The sequence below is a fragment of the Chiloscyllium plagiosum genome, unplaced genomic scaffold (genome assembly GCF_037043375.1).
Source record: "Chiloscyllium plagiosum isolate Xiang-an unplaced genomic scaffold, Cpla_swu_hap1 HiC_scaffold_35, whole genome shotgun sequence".
In the NCBI taxonomy this organism is placed as follows: Eukaryota; Metazoa; Chordata; class Chondrichthyes; order Orectolobiformes; family Hemiscylliidae; genus Chiloscyllium; species Chiloscyllium plagiosum.
Genome location: NW_028270173.1, coordinates 31,777,196 through 31,793,841, shown reverse-complemented (window position 1 = coordinate 31,793,841; position 16,646 = coordinate 31,777,196). Strand labels below are relative to the sequence as shown.

At 50.0% G+C, this 16,646-nt stretch overlaps 1 pseudogene; it reads right to left on the bottom strand.

The window, feature by feature from the left end:
* Window positions 1-8,505: 8,505 nt before the first annotated feature.
* Window positions 8,506-14,817, bottom strand: LOC148140614 (zinc-binding protein A33-like; annotated as a pseudogene).
* Window positions 14,818-16,646: the final 1,829 nt, after the last annotated feature.

Sequence of the window (16,646 nt, the reverse complement as noted above, 5' to 3'; positions counted from 1 at the left end):
CGGGCAGAACAAAGAGCGTCTTTCACCGAGGTGACGGTCCTCCAGGCACAGGCGACGTTTGTCTCGGTGTGTGTCCCGGGGAACAGCCCGGAGAGCATGGAGCTGCTCGGGACAAACCTCGACATAAACCACTGCATCTCCCTCCAGACTCCCTTTACAAAGGCACACTCCAGAGGGAGATGTGTGACAGCCATAGCAGCACATCCTCAAACGGATTCACATGGACAGCAGCTTCCAAACCCATACCCTCTGCCATCTCGAAGGACAAGAGCAGCAGATACATGGGAACACCACCACCTTCAAGTTTCCTTCCAAGACACTCAACCATCCTGACTTGGAAAAATACCGCTGTCCATCAAGTGTCACCATGCCCCGCCCTAACCGCACAAAAGGATCCTGGGTAATCCAAGATGGAGGACGGGAAAAATTTGTGGCTGTAAGACCTACTCCTTTTTTTGAGGCATTTTAGGTGTTGGAGGTGATTTCCTCGAATTCCATGAGCAGCAATTACTGTTTTATAAACTGTTACATCGTTTTGGAACTTTGGGGAGAAAAGATCAAAACAACGGCACTTTTAAAAGGAGGAAGACAGACAAAGGCAGTGACCATGTGTTCAATGAGGGAGAGAGAGAAAGAAACCTACACTGCTGCCTGACCCAGCAGTGAATCTGCACAGTTACTGTCTTTGCTGGCTGAATTCATGTATCTCTGGACATCAGAGTGCATCTAGGAATAATTAACGTACAGTGAGATTCACAGTTGATCTTGGAGGAACCGGTGTTGGAGAGGTCACAGCACAGGAACAGATAAGTGTGTGGTTTTTGCATGTAACCTGGCTGTAGATCTAGAGTAATGACCAGAGTGGGTTATTTCTTGATTCTATGTTTTACTGAGTTCTGTCTCTTAATTAAATTTTACAAATATCAACCATAAGTAAAAAATTAGCCTGGAGAGGTATTTTTAAGAGCAATAAGACGGTGTTACTTTCGGTGTCTGTGGATTCTGAAGGAGCAAAGATGGACAAAAGTAGAGTGACGTGCTCTTCCTGTTGGATGTGGGAGTTTAGGGGGAGTTTCCATGTTACTGATGATTATGTCTGCAGGAAGTGTCTTTGGTTGCAAATCCTATCAGATCGCATGGATAGGTTAGAGTTTAGTGGGAGGCAATGAGGAATGTACAAGACCAAGGGGGTGTGATGGATGGCAGTTATAGGAAGGGAGGAAAGCTGCAGATGTAGTTATATAGATGGGTTAAAACCAGTAAAGGTAGGAGGGATAGGCAAGTAGTTCAGGACTCTCCTGTGACTATCCCCATCTCAAACAAGTATGGTGTTTTGGAAAATGTAGGAGGTGATGGACTCTCAAGGGAATGTAGCACGAACAGCCAAGTTTCTGGTACTGAGAACAGCTCAAATATAATGTGGGGTATGTCAGGTTCCAAGTGATCGATTGTGGTAAGGGACTCTCTCGCTAGAAACACAGGCAGATGTTTCTGCTGCCAGCAGTGAAAACCAGAAGGGTATGTTGCCTCCCCGGTGCCAGGATCAAGGATGTTTCAGAGAGGATGCAGAATGATCTGAAAGGAGAGAGGGACCAGCAGGGGATCATTGCACATATTGGAACTGGTTAGCACTGCTCCCGCAAAGCACCAGGGTCCCAGGTTCGATTCCAGCCTCGGGCAACTGTCTGTGTGAAACTTGCACATTCTCCCCGTGTCTGCGTGGGTTTCCTCCGGGTGCTCCGGTTTCCTCCCACAGTCCAAAGATGTGCAGGTCGGTGAATTGCCCGTAGTGTGAGGTGCATTAGTCAGAGGGAAATGGGTTTGGGTGGGTTGCTCTTCGGAGGGTCAGTGTGGACTGGTTGGGCTGAAGGGCCTGTTTCCACACTGTAGGGAATCTCATCTAATCTAAAACTAACGACACAGGAAGGGAAAAGGATAAGATTCTGATGGGAGAATACAGACGGTTAGGCAGGAATTTAAAAAGTATGTCCTTGAGGATAGTAATATCTGGTTTACTCCCGGTGCTATGAGCTAGTGAGGGTAGGAATAGGAGGATAGAGCAGATGAATGATGGGCTGAGGAGCTGGTGCAGGGGTGAAGAGTTCACATTTTTGGATCATTGCAATCTCTTCTGGGTTGACGTGAGCTGGACAAGAAGGACGGATTGCACCTAAATTGGAAGGGGACTAATATACTGACAGGGAGATTTGCGAGAGCTGCTTGGGGGGATTTAAACTAGTAAGGTGGGGGAGGGGTGGTGGTGAATGGAACCCAGGGAGATAGTGAGGAAAGAGATCAATCTGAGACTGGTACAGTTGAGAGAAGAAGCAAGTCAAACAGTCAGGGCAGGCAGGGATAAAGTCGAGAACAAGGTAGGACTGATAAACTAAACTGCATTCATTTCAATGCAAGGGGCCTAACAGGGAAGGCAGATGGACTCAGGGAATGGTTAGAAACATGGGACTGGGATATCATAGCAATTACAGAAACATGGCTCAGGGATGGGACTGGCAGTTTAATGTTCTAGGATACAAATGCTACAGGAAGGACAGAAAGGGAGGCAAAAGAGGAGGGGGAGTGGTGTTTTTGATAAGGGATCCCATAACTACTGGACTAAGGGAGGATATTCCTGGGAATACATCAAAGGAAGTTATTTGGGTGGAACGGAGGAATAAGAAAGGGATAATTACCTTATTGGGATTGCATTATAGAGCCCCCAATAGTCAGAGGGAAATTGCGAAACAAATTTGTAAGGAGATCTCAGTTATCTATAAAAATAATAGGGTGGTTATCGTAGGAGATTTTAAATTTCCAAACATAGACTGGGACTGCCATAGTGTTAAGGGTTTAGATGGAGAGGAATTTTTAAAATAGTGATGGAAAAGGATAGACCACATCTAAAAGTTGAATTTCTAAATTGGAGGAAGGCCAATTTTGATGGTATTCGGCAAAAACTTTCAAACGTTGATTGGGAATAGATGTTCGCAGGTAAAAGGGACAGCTGGAAAATGGGAAGCCTTCAAAAATGAGGAAATGAAAGTCCAGAGAAAGTATACTGCATTCCTGTTCAGATGAAAGGGAAGGCTGATAGCTGTAGGGAATGCTGGATGATGAGAGAAATTGAGGTTTTAGTAAAGGGAAAAAAAAGGAAGCATATGGCAGGTATAGACAGCAGAGATCGAGTGAATCCTTGGAAGAGTATAAAGGCAGTAGGAGTATACTTGAGAGAGAAATCAGGAGGGCAAAAAGGGGACATGAGATAGTGTTAGCAAGTAAGGTTAAGAAGAATCCAAAGGGAGTTTATAAATACATTAATAACAAAGGGGTAACTAGGGAGAGAATAGGGCCCCTCAAAGATCAGCAAGACGGTCTATGTATGGAGCCGCAGGAGACTGGGGAGATACTGAACAAGTAGTTTGCATGATGTTTATCATGAAGGAGGACATGGAAGTCGCAGAAAGTAAGGAAATAGATGGTGACATTTTTAAAAAATGTCCACATTACAGAGGAAGAGGTGTTAGATGTCTCGAAACACATAAAAGTGGATAAATCCCCAGGACCTTATCAGGTGTACCCTAGAACGCTGTGGCAAGCTAAGCAAGTAATTGCTGGGCCTTTTCCTGAGATATCTGTATCATCGATAGCCACAGGTGAGGTGCTGGAAGACTGGAGGTTGGCTATCGTGGTGCTACTGTTGAAGAATGGTGGTAAGGAGAAGCCAGGGGACAACAGACCAGTGAGCCTGATGTTGGTGGTGGGCAAGTTGTTGGAGGGAGTCCTGAGGGACAGGCTGTACCTGAATTTGGAAAGGCAAGGACTGATTAAGGACAGTCAGCGTGGCTTTGTGCATGGGAAATCATGTCTCGTGACTTGGTTGAGTTTTTTGAAGAAGTAACATTGATGAGGGATTGATGAGGGCAGAGCGGTGGACGTGATCTATGTGGACTTCAGTAAGGCGTTCGACAATGTTCCTCATGGGAGACCTGCTAGCAAGGTTAGATCTCATGCAATACAGGGAGAGCTAGCCACTTGGATACAGAGCTGGCTCGAAGGTAGGAGATAGAAGGTGGTGGTGCAGGGTTACTTTTCAGACTGGAGGCCTGTGACCAGTGGAGTGCCACAAGGATCGGTGCTGGGTCCACTGTTTTTAGTCATTTATATAAATGATTTGGATGTGAGCATAGGAGGTACAGTTAGTAAGTTTGTAGATAACATCAAAATTGGAGTAAACAGCGAAGATGAGAGGGGAAAGATTTAAAAGGGACCTAAGGGGCAACATTTTCACACAGAGGGTGGTACGTGGAGGGAAGGAGCTGCCAGAGGGAGCGGTTTGCTGCTGCCTAGTCTCCTGAACGGGGAGCGGACTTAACAGAAAACTCTGAGTCCCAGAGGAAAGGCATTGAATCAATTAACCGAATAATCAATTATCTGAACGAAATAGTGCCTGCCCCTCTGTACTATATATGAAATCCCAGCATCAAACAGAGTCCCGAACAGCGTCTACAATCACGAGAGCATTTGTCGGTTTCCAAGAACACGATAGAGAGACAGTTGCCTCGCCTCGGGCATGCGTTTATTTTCCCTGCCATTTTGTTCATGAACGGCCCGATAAAGTGATAGGAATAAAGCACTTGCATTTGCAAAGGGCTGTGTAACTAACCCTTACGTAAAAACCATCCAGTCACTGATGCTGGAGCTGCTTATGCTTCTCTGGTCTTGTCAGCGTTTTCACACGTCCTTCAGTACAGGTAATCCGAATTCACTCACCTCTTGGATATAACGTTTCTGCAGGACCTTGAGATCTTCTTCGGATAATTCAAACTTCGGATAATTGATATCTGGATAATCGAAGTTCCTCTGTATTCTTTAAGGACTTTAAAAAGTTACACATGACTTTCACAGAATAAGTTGAAAAGTAAAGGCTCACAAGCATATCCTCCATCTCTCACACACTCACACACACACACTCACACGCACACACTCACACACACATTTTCTCTCTCTGTCTCACATGCACACACTCACACACACACACACACATTTTCTCTCTCTCTCACACACTCACACGCACACACTCACACGCACACACACACACACTCACACTCACACACTCACACACACACACTCACACACACACACACTCACACACACACACACACTCACACACTCACACACACACACACTCACACACTCACACACACACACACACACACACACACACACACACACACACACACACACACTCACACTCACACTCACACATACACACTCACATATATAAGTCTCTCTGAGGTGAAATTGCATTTGCAGAATTATATTTGCAGATTCATTCTATTTTATTCAAAAAGAACACAATCAGCAGGCAGTCAATCCAGGAGACATTTTATAAATTCCTACTTTGAAAATAGAACCAGTCTGACTCAAGATGGGAATAGATACAGTTTCTAACCCCACATCTTTAATGCATTGTCTGAGCTGTCACCGTTTTTTATAAAACCTTAAGTTACCTCAAGAATGTGACTTGAAAGAAGTTCTGGGATTTGCATATCAGTGAATCGGAACCTGCAACCCATTCTAAAAGATGAATGACTTAACAGCAATCTAGACTTGTTCAATACATCGTTTCAGTTGTTTGACACTGTGATTTTTTGCGATAAATTCTGTGTCACATGATCCTGCTCCACAGGTACCAGATGAAGGGGCAGTGCTCCGAAAGCTGGCACCACCAAATAAACCTGATGGACAATAACCTGGTGTTGTGGGATTTTTTTTTAATCTTGAAAAATAAAGAAATGAGGTAATGGTTAAAATTAAAGCCCTTCGGAAAACAAAGGCATTCAGTTAAAGGTTCAGCAATCTTTGATGAGACCCCCGCTTACCTCGCTCTGTGCGAGACCTCAGCTGCCTGTTTTCGATCCCACTGCTGCAGTTACCGGGGACCTCCCTCATCGCTCGCTCTCCATCGTTGTTGGTAATGCTGAAGCTGTCACCTCTGTGATCTCCTTCTGGTCCCTCTGGGACATGGCTCAGCAGGACCCACTCACACACCGAGACACGGCCTCACTGGGCTGAGAGAGCAGGCTGAGACGCTGCCACACTGGGCTGAGGGACCAGGCCGAGACACTGCCACACTGGGCTGAGAGAGCAGGCTGAGACACTGCTACACTGGGCTGAGGGACCAGGCCGAGACACTGCCACACTGGGCTGAGGGAGCAGGCCGAGATACTGCAACACTGGGCTGAGGGACCAGGCCGAGACACTGCCACACTGGGCTGAGGGAGCAGGCCGAGACACTGCCACACTGGGCTGAGAGAGCAGGCCGAGACACTGCCACACTGGGCTGAGGGAGCAGGCCGAGACACTGCCACACTGGGCTGAGGGACAAGGCCGAGACACTGCCACACTGGGCTGAGGGACCAGGCCAAGACACTGCCACACTGGGCTGAGGGACCAGGCCGAGACAATGCCACACCGGGCTGAGGGAGCAGGCCGAGACACTGCCACACTGGGCTGTGGGGCCAGGCCGAGACACTGCCACACTGGGCTGAGGGACCAGGCCGAGACACTGCCACACTGGGCTGAGGGAGCAGGCCGAGACACTGCCACACTGGGCTGAAGGAGCAGGCCGAGACACTGCCACACTGGGCTGAAGGAGCAGGCCGAGACACTGCCACACTGGGCTGAAGGAGCAGGCCGAGACACTGCCACACTGGGCTGAGGGAGCAGGCCGAGATGCTGCCACACCGGGCTGAGGGACCAGGCCGAGACACTGCCACACTGGGCTGAGAGAGCAGGCCGAGACCCTGCCACACTGGGCTGTGGGAGCAGGCCGAGACACTGCCACACTGGGCTGAAGGAGCAGGCCGAGTCACTGCCACACTGGGCTGAGGGAGCAGGTCAAGACACTGCCACACTGGGCTGAGGGAGCAGGCCGAGACACTGCCACACTGGGCTGAGGGAGCAGGCCGAGACACTGCCACACCGGGCTGAGGGAGCAGGCCGAGACACTGCCACACCGGGCTGAGGGAGCAGGCCGAGATGCTGCCACACTGGGCTGAGGGAGCAGGCTGAGACACTGCCACACTGGGCTGAGGGAGCAGGCCGAGACACTGCCACACTGGGCTGAGAGAGCAGGCCGAGACACTGCCACACTTGGCTGAGAGAGCAGGCCGAGACACTGCCACACTGGGCTGAGGGACCAGGCCGAGACACTGCCACACTGGGCTGAGGGTGCAGGCCGAGACACTGCCACACTGGGCTGAGGGAGCAGGCCGAGACACTGCCACACTGGGCTGAGGGACCAGGCCGAGACACTGCCACACTGGGCTGAGGGAGCAGGCCGAGACACTGCCACACTTGGCTGAGGGAGCAGGCCGAGACACTGCCACACTTGGCTGAGGGAGCATGCCGAGACACTGCCACACTGGGCTGAGGGAGCAGGCCGAGACACTGCCACACTTGGCTGAGGGAGCAGGCCGAGGCCACACCGGGCTGAGGGACCAGGCCGAGACACTGCCACACTGGGCTGAGAGAGCAGGCCGAGACCCTGCCACACTGGGCTGTGGGAGCAGGCCGAGACACTGCCACACTGGGCTGAGGGAGCAGGCCGAGACACTGCCACACTGGGCTGAGGGAGCAGGCCAAGACACTGCCACACTGGGCTGAGGGAGCAGGCCGAGCCACTGCCACACTGGGCTGAGGGAGCAGGCCGAGCCACTGCCACACTGGGCTGAGGGAGCAGGCCGAGACACTGCCACACTGGGCTGAGGGACCAGGCCGAGACACTGCCACACTGGGCTGAGGGACCAGGCCGAGACACTGCCACACTGGGCTGAGGGAGCAGGCCGAGACACTGCCACACTGGGCTGAGGGAGCAGGCCGAGACACTGCCACACTGGGCTGAGGGAGCAGGCCGAGACACTGCCACACTGGGCTGAGGGAGCAGGCCGAGACACTGCCACACTGGGCTGAGGGACCAGGCTGAGACACTGCCACACTGGGCTGAGGGAACAGGCCGAGACGCTGCCACACTGGGCTGAGGGACCAGACCGAGACACTGCCACACTGGGCTGAGGGAGCAGGCCGAGACACTGCCACACTGGGCTGAGAGAGCAGGCCGAGACACTGCCACACTGGGCTGAGGGACCAGGCCGAGACACTACCACACTGGGCTGAGGGACCAGGCCGAGACACTGCCACACTGGGCTGGGGGACCAGGCTGAGAGAAGTAAAAGGTGATGTTCCGTGCTGTCCTGATTGGAACTACGTCACTGTCTCTGGGTCGAAATCCGGGAAATCCTTTCCCAAACCGTACAGCTCAGGGACCGCACCGGGTCAAGAGGGCAGCTCACCCCCCGCCTCCTAAATTAGTGGCAATTCGGGAAAGACAATAAATGCTGGGCCCATCCAGGAACGCAGGAGTAAAGACCTTGCTTTAGTTGTTACGACAGGAGGTGAAATCCCGAAAAGCCGATAACACAGCAGGGGGAGATCATCGCCCTTTCCTCACGGGCCCACTGCGCTGGGTTTTAGACTCCGGCCGCGTGACGTCAGAGAGTGGGCCTTCACCCCGCAGATTTTCATAAACACCGAATTTTTCCCACCGTCGTTCAAACAGGGGCAGAGGTACGGGTAGAGTTTGTCTGTGAAGGCGTCAGTGAAAGTGTGGAGGTGGGACATACTGTCTGCGTTGTAAAACGACACTTGCCCCCCCCTCGTAGTCCAGGTACACCCCGACCTTCCTCGGCCTCGGAACGACGCTCAGGCTGGTCGGGGGCGAGGTGAAGGCCGTGTACTCGCTCCCACCTCGGAGGCTCAGTCTCCAGTAGCCGTCCTCGGGGGTCCGTCTGATTCTCCCCTTCCTCTTGCAGGACCTCTTCGCCACTCCCAGGTCCCACTCGGTCTTATCCCCCACCTCCACCTCCCAGTAGTGCCTCCCCGATGTGAATCCCTCCGACCCCAGCACACAGGCGCACCGGTCGAACCTCTGGGGCAGGTCCAGGAGCTCCTGCCTTCGGTCTCCCATCCTTACGGCCGACTGGTCCTCACTCAGGACCAGCCAGGGGTTGGCGGTTTTCGGATTCAGGGTCAGAGCGGCCGGCACTGAGCGGGGGAAGAAAAACAACACAGAAAGAAAAGGCAGAGGGTGAATGAGTTAAATCGAACCCAGGTCCCTGGCGCTGTGAGGCAGCAACACCAACCACTGAGACACCGTGCCACCCCCATTAGCCTGTTATCATCAGGGAACGTGCTCGGGTCCACGGGAAAAGGTATAATGGGAGAGTACTCAGAAAACAGTGAGAACATTGGGCAGAGTCAGCATGGATTTCCGAAAGGGAAATCATGCTCGTCAAAGTGATTGGATGGAACTTGTGAAGTTGCTCAGGGGGAGCCGCTGGATGTGGTTTACTTGGACTTTCAAGAGGCCTTTACTGAGGTCCCAGGTAAGAGATTAACGTGTAAACTGAAAGTGCATGGAATTGCGAGGGCAGGGGGGTACGGGGTATTGACATGGACTGAGGTGGCTGACAGGCAGACAACGATGAATAGAATAATATAGAACATTACAGCGCAGTACAGGCCCTTCGGCCCTCGATGTTGCACTGACCTGTACCAATCTGAAGCCCATCTAATCTACACTATTCCATTTTCGTCCATATGTTTATCCAATGACCATTTAAATGCCCTTAAAATTGGCGCGTCTATGACTGTTGCAGGCAGTACATTCCACACCTGTACTACTCTGAGTAAAGAAACTACGTCAGATATCTGCCCTATAACTATCACCCCTCATTGTAAATCTATGTCCCCTCGTACTAGCTATCACTATCCGAGGAAAAAGGCTCTCACTCTCCACCCCATCTAACCCCCTGATTATCTTATATGTCTCAATTAAGTCAGCTCTCAACCTGCTTCTCTCTTACAAAAACAGCTTCAAGTCCCTCAGCCTTTCCTCATCAGACCTTCCCTCCATACCAGGCAACATCCTAGTAAATCTCCTCTGAACCCTTTCCAATGTTTCCACATCCTTCCGATAATGTGGTGACCAGAACTGTATGCAATACACCAAGTGAGGCCGCATCAGAATTTTGTACAGCTGCAGCCTGACCTCAATCCCTCCACCAATAAAACCTAACACACCGTATGCCTTCTTAACAACCCTATCAATCTGGGTGGCAACTTTCAGGGATCTAAGCATATGGACACCGAGATCTCTCTGCTCATCTACACGACCAAGAATCTTACTGTTAACCCAGTACTCTGCATTCCTGTTACTCTTTCCAAAGTGAATCACCTCACATTTTTCTGTATTAAACTCCATTTGCCACCTCTCTGCCCAGCTCTGCAGCTTATCTATAACCTGCAACCACCTTTGGCGCTATCCATAACTCTACCGACCTTAGTGTCATCCGCAAATTTACTAAGCCATCCTTCTACGCCCTCATCCAGGTCATTTATAAAAATGACAAACAGCAGTGGACCCAAAACAGAGCCTTGTGGTATACCACAAGTAACAAAACTCTAGGATGAACATTTCCCATCAACCACCATGCTCTGTCTTCTTTCAGCTAGCTAATTTCTAATCCAAACCGCTAAACCACCCTCAATCCCATGCCTCCGTATTTTGTGCAATAGCCTACCTTGGGGAACCTTATCAAACACCTTACTGAAACCCCTATACACCACATCGACTGCTTTCCCCTCATCCACCTGTTTGGTCACCTTCTCAAAGAACTCAATAAGGTTTGTGAGACACGACCTACCCTTCACAAAACCTTGTTGAATATCCTTAATCAATTTATTTCTTTATTATAAATCTTATTATAAATCCTGTCTCTTATAACCGAGTCCAACACTTTACCCTCAACCGAAGTAAGGCCCACTGCTCTATAATTCCCAGGGTTGGGTCAGGATAAACAGGTCACTTTCTCAATTGCTGCCCCTGCCCCGCGTCCCCTGTAATTTTCTGACTGCGCGGGCTTCCAACTCGGATACGCGGCAGTGACTTCGGGAACTGTGTACAGTTCTGGTCACCACATTACCAAAAGGATGTGGATGCTTTGGAGAGGGTGCAGAGAAGGTTTACGAGGATGTTGCCTGGGATGGAAGGTGCTAGCTATGAAGAGAGATTGAGTAGGTTAGGTTTCCTTTCATTAGAGAAATGGAGATTGAGGGGGCACCTGATTGAGTTTTACAAAATCATGAAAGGTATAGACAGGGTGGATAGAGATAAGCTTTTTCCCAGGGTGAAGGATTCAATAACGAGAGGTCACGCTTTCAAGGTGAGAGGTGAAACGTTTAAGGGGGATACATGCGGCAAGTACTTTACCGCATGTGGGTGGTGGGTATCTGGAACGCGTTGCCAGCAGAGGTGACAGAGGCAGGCACAGTGGATTCATTTAAGATGCGTCTGGACAGATGTATGAGTCGGTGGGGAGCAGAGGGATCCAGATGCTTAGGAACTGGGCGACAGGTTTAGACAGTAGATTTGGATCGGCTCAGGCTTGGAGGGCCGAAGGGCATGTTCTTTGTTCTAACCAGGAACCAACACCAGTTGAGCGAGTGGGAAAATATTTGGCAGATGGAGTATAATGTGGATCAATGGGAGGTGAACCTTCCAACAGGTGGCTATTGGCAAGAGTGGGAGAGGTGCTCAAGTTGTGTTTAATTCCCTCCCCCAACACTGCCTCATATTTTCTTTTCCATTTTCCTCCGCCACGTTCTTTGAAATCACTGCTCTACTAACTGGGACTGAGAACACAGACATCTCTTTACCTGGGCTGATAGTGTCCAGCATTTCTCTCCAGGCAATATACTGCAAGGGACCTCTGAATATCCCCAGAGGATGATCCAGGCCCACCAGTTCCATCGCATTGTGACTAATCCTGCAAGTTCAATGTTCAAAGGTTGAAAAACATATTTCCTTTCTTTTTGCATTAAAAGATTAAGCTGTGTTTGTTAACAATTTGTGTTTGTAAATAAAGGAAAGTCATACTTGGCATTCCAGGAATCTTTCTCCTGAAACAAAACAGAAACACAAGTCAACTTTTGACAGACAGATCAAAACCTGAATACGATGACACGGGACAAGGTCAAAAGTCACATGACACCAGGTTATAGTTGGACAAGTTTATTTGAAAACACTAGCTTTAGGAGCGCTGCTCCTGCATCAGGTGCGAGTGAGAGAGGGAGACCGTAGACGCAGAGTTTATAGGGAAAAGATCAAAGGGTCATACAACACGTGTGAATGGATTGAACACGCTCCCTCAGAACACGGGTCAGGCCATTTCGGACTGAGATAAGGAGGAATTTCTTTGAACCGGAGAGTGGTGATCCTGGTCAATTCTCTGCCCCAGAGGAGTGCAGAGTCTCACTCATTGAGTCATAGTCGCAGAGTCATAAAGCACAGAAACAGACCCTTCAGTCCAACCAGTCCCGGCTGACCCTAATCCCAAACTAAACCAGTCCCACCTCCCTGGAGAAAGTGAGGACTGCAGATGCTGGAGATCAAAGTCGAAGAGTGCGGTGCTGGAAAAGCACAGCCAGTCAGGCAGCATTCCAGATGAAGGGCTTTTATTCGAAACGTTGACTCTCCTGCTCCTTGGATGCTGCCTGACCGGCTGTGCTTTTCCAGCACCACACTCTTCGACACTAGTCCAACCTACCTGCTGTGGTGTAAAATTCCAAGCAGTGGAATGTGGTGAAACGGTTAAAAATTATGTCCCAATACATGTGTGAATCTAACCGGAATGGAGGTGTTGCTTAGTCCCGTGTGAATCTTATTACACACCTCCCCGTGTGAATCTTCTTATCTGTATGTAACCAGAATGGAATGTGTTTTTTAGCCTTGCTCTGCTGTTCACATGAATGTTTATATCTGGAAAAGAGTATATCAGCTGGAAAAGTCTCCAGTTCGGTGAGTCTGCTCCGGGGTTACGTTTAACCGCCGAGCGTGGGTTGTTGGCAACCGCTCTACGAGAACTGACGGCTCCCAGTTCCGGTAACATGTAGAGTGAGTATAAGCCAGACCCGTTGGTTGTGGCGACGCTGCGGGGAATAAAATGCCCATATTCTAGCAGACTCGCCTCTTGGTCGTTTGTTCAGTGTCAGACTACTCTCCTACGAACCTGACCTTGAGAATTTTTTAAAACATCTGCTCATCCCCAAATCCCTCCAAACCTGTCCTATTCACGGACTTATCCAAATGTCTTTGAAACATTGTAATTGTGCCCACATCCACCACTTCCTCAGGAAGTTCACTTCACACACAAACCACCTTCTGGGGAAAGCATTTGCCCTGTGTCCTTTAAAATCTCTCTCCTCTCACTTTAACCTTATACCCCCTCGTCTTGAAATCCCTCATCCCAGGTGCCATTCACCTGATCTATGGCCCTCATGATTTTATGAACCTCTATAAGGTCACCCCTCAACGGCCTACGCTCCAATGAGGAAGACCCCAGCCTCTCCTTATAACTCAAACCTTCCATCCCCAGGAACATCCTGGGAAATCCCTTGAGATTTCCAGTATCCGACCTTAACCCGTCACGATTTTATAAACCTCTCTAAGGTCACGATCCAGTGAGGAGGGTCCCACCCTATCCAGCCTTTCAGGACAACACAGACCTTCCATTCCCAGAAACATCCTGGTAAATCCCTGGAGATTTCCAGATATCAGGGGATACAGAGATATTGCAGGAAAATGGTCTTGGGATAAAAGATGGGCCATGATCTGGTTGCACTGTTTTAAAGCACGTTTGCTGGGCTGAATGGCCCCCGCCTGGTCCTCATTCCCAGTCACCCCTTCACTTCCAATGATAGGGATACAGAACACTGAACCCCCCCTCCCCAGTGGGTACGTAGGGGGCAGCGTTTACTCCCCACTCCAGGTGATTCTTGGCAATACCAAGATGCCGATTACCGAAGACTGCTACGTTTCTCTCCTTACCTTGAGGATGGTCAATACGTCCGGCCGATCGAGCCGCGACTGAAACTCGGTCAGAACCCGCTCGGCGGAGTCCAGGGCACCCTGAATCTCCCGCAGGTTCCCTCGCATAGCCTCCAGGATCATCCCCTCCCGTGCACGGAGATCTCCGTCCAGGCGCCGCTCCATCTCACTCAGAGTCCGGTGCATCTTGGCGAGTTCATACTTGATGTGGACTTGCAGATTGCGTGACTGCTCCTGAACCCATTGGAACACAGGCATACGATCAAAATGTTTCAAACCGGGGAGTTGGGGGTGGTGGGTGGGGGGAGGAGGGGAGAGGGAAAGAAACTGGGGTTTGGAGAAGTGAACAAACGGGCGTCTCACCTTGACTTGGGAGATCTTCTGCTCCTGGTTGAATTTAGCTTTGAGCAGCTGGGCCTTCCTTTTGGCGGCCAAATCCAAGGACGATTTCAGCTGATCCTGTAAACGAGAGCAGAAATTCCTGAACGGGGGCCTTCAGACGTTCCCAGAAAAGTGGATTGGGCAGGATGAAGTGTTGTGGAATCCACCCCCCTCCAATCTCTCTGCACAACGGGACAGATGTGGTCCCATTCAGCCCCATTGTATGTCTGCTGCCATCTTCCTGGATTCAATTCCCTCTTGGGTGCACACCCCACCCCCAACCCCACTCCCGCCCTCTTGGACCTGCCTCTGTCATGCACCCAGACAGAGCATCCCAAACCCCAAAATCGCACAGGACGGAGAAAGCCTTTCCCTTCCTATCTCCTCGGCTTCTCCGACCAGTACTGTCCCTCATATCTGTACACGCCCTGGTTCTCAATCCTCTAACCAACCAGGACATATTTCTCCCACTCCACTCTGCCCAGACCCATCGTGATTTTCAACACTTGCCCAGCAGTAATTCACCAAGGCTACAAAGATTGGAGAGTTCGAGTCATGAGGAGAGGCTAGGACTGTTTCTCTGGAGCCGAGGAGGCTGCGGGGTGACATTAGAGAGGTTTGGAAAATTATGACAGGCAAAGATACAGTGAATAGCCAAAGTATTTTCCCCTGGGAAGGGTAGTCCAAAACTAGTGGACATAGGTTTAAGGTGAGAGGGGAGAGACTTGAAAGAGATCTGAGGGACAAGTCTTTCACACAGAGGATGGTGCGTACACGGAACGAGCTGCCAGAGGAAGTAGTGGAACATTTAAGACTTTCAGACAGATACATGAATAGGAAGGGTTTAGAGAGAGATATGGGCCAAATGCAGGCAAGTGGGACGAGTTCAGTTTAAGATACTGCGTCGGCATGGACGGGTTGGGCCGAAGGGCCTGATTTCTTGCTGTGTGACTCTTATCAAATCTAACCTTGGCTTTCTCTTCTCCCAGAAAAGACTGTCACCAGTCTATGTGACTGAAGCTCCTCAGCCCGAGGTCAGTCCTCATCAATCTACACTGAGAGTTCTCTCTCTCTCTCTCTAATTCATACACACGTACGAGCTTACGGGGAAAGGTGTAGGATGAGACTGCTGTGGGATGTTTCTCCTGAAGGTACAGAGGACACCAGTTAGACCAAAGCTGGAATACTGTGAAGACGCCAGTGGAGGCAGCCCAGAAAAGGTTTGTTTGGATGGTCCTGGATCTGGAGGGATTTTGTTTTGAGGTTCATGAAGAGGTTTGAAGATTCGGAGGTGACTTTATGAAAATGTACATGATCCTTTGGAGATTTGACAGGGTAGCTGTGGAAATGTTGTGTCCACTTGTGGGAGAGTCTGGGACCAAAGGGCATCATCCAAGAATAAGGAGGTGTCTATTTAAGACAGAGATGAGGAGGAATTTCATCTCTTTTAGAGGGGAGTGAATCTGTGCAATTCTCTACCACTGAGAGCTATAGAGGTTGTGCTGTTAAGGACATCCAAGGTGGACCAGACAGGTTTTTAATGAGTGAGGGAATCAAACGTTATGGGGAAAAGATCGGAAACTGGAGTCAGGGATTATCAGATCAGCCAGGATCACATTGATGAGAGGAGCTGACTCGATGGGCTGAATGGCCTATTTCTGATCCTCACCCTCCATCAGGGCTTTTGCCCAAAATGTTGACTCTCCTGCTCCTCAGATGCTGCCTGACCTGCTGTGCTTTTCCAACACCACCCAGTTCAACTCTGATTCTCCAGCATCTGCAGTCCTCACTTTCTCCTACTTCAGCTCCTCCCTGTTAGTCTCATATCTCGACAGAGGCTGGAAAATGGTCACCAACTCCCCCTTTGTTTCCACATGAACAGTTCTTGACTGCAGTACTGCCTCGTTCAGATTCAGGTACCAGAGTGTCAATAATTTTTAAATATTCATTCACGGGATGTGGGCATCGCTGGCCAGGCCAGCATTTATTACCCATCCCTAATTGCCCAGAGGGCAGTTAAGTGTCAAACCCCTTTGCTGTGGGTCTGGAGTGACACGTAGGCCAGACCAGGTAAGGATGGCAGTAACAATAATCACCAATGGATTCCTGGTCAGCGTTAGATCCTTAAATCTAGATTTTATTTTAGATTGAATTTAATTTCCACCATCTGTGCAGAGGCGGGATTTGAACCCGGGTCCCCAGAACATTACCTGGGTGCTCCCCTTACACGCCCAGCCCAAGTCCTGAAGAAGGGTTACACCTGAAACATTGACCTCTCCACCTCCTGATGCTGCCTGGCTTGCTGTGCTCTCCCAGCCTC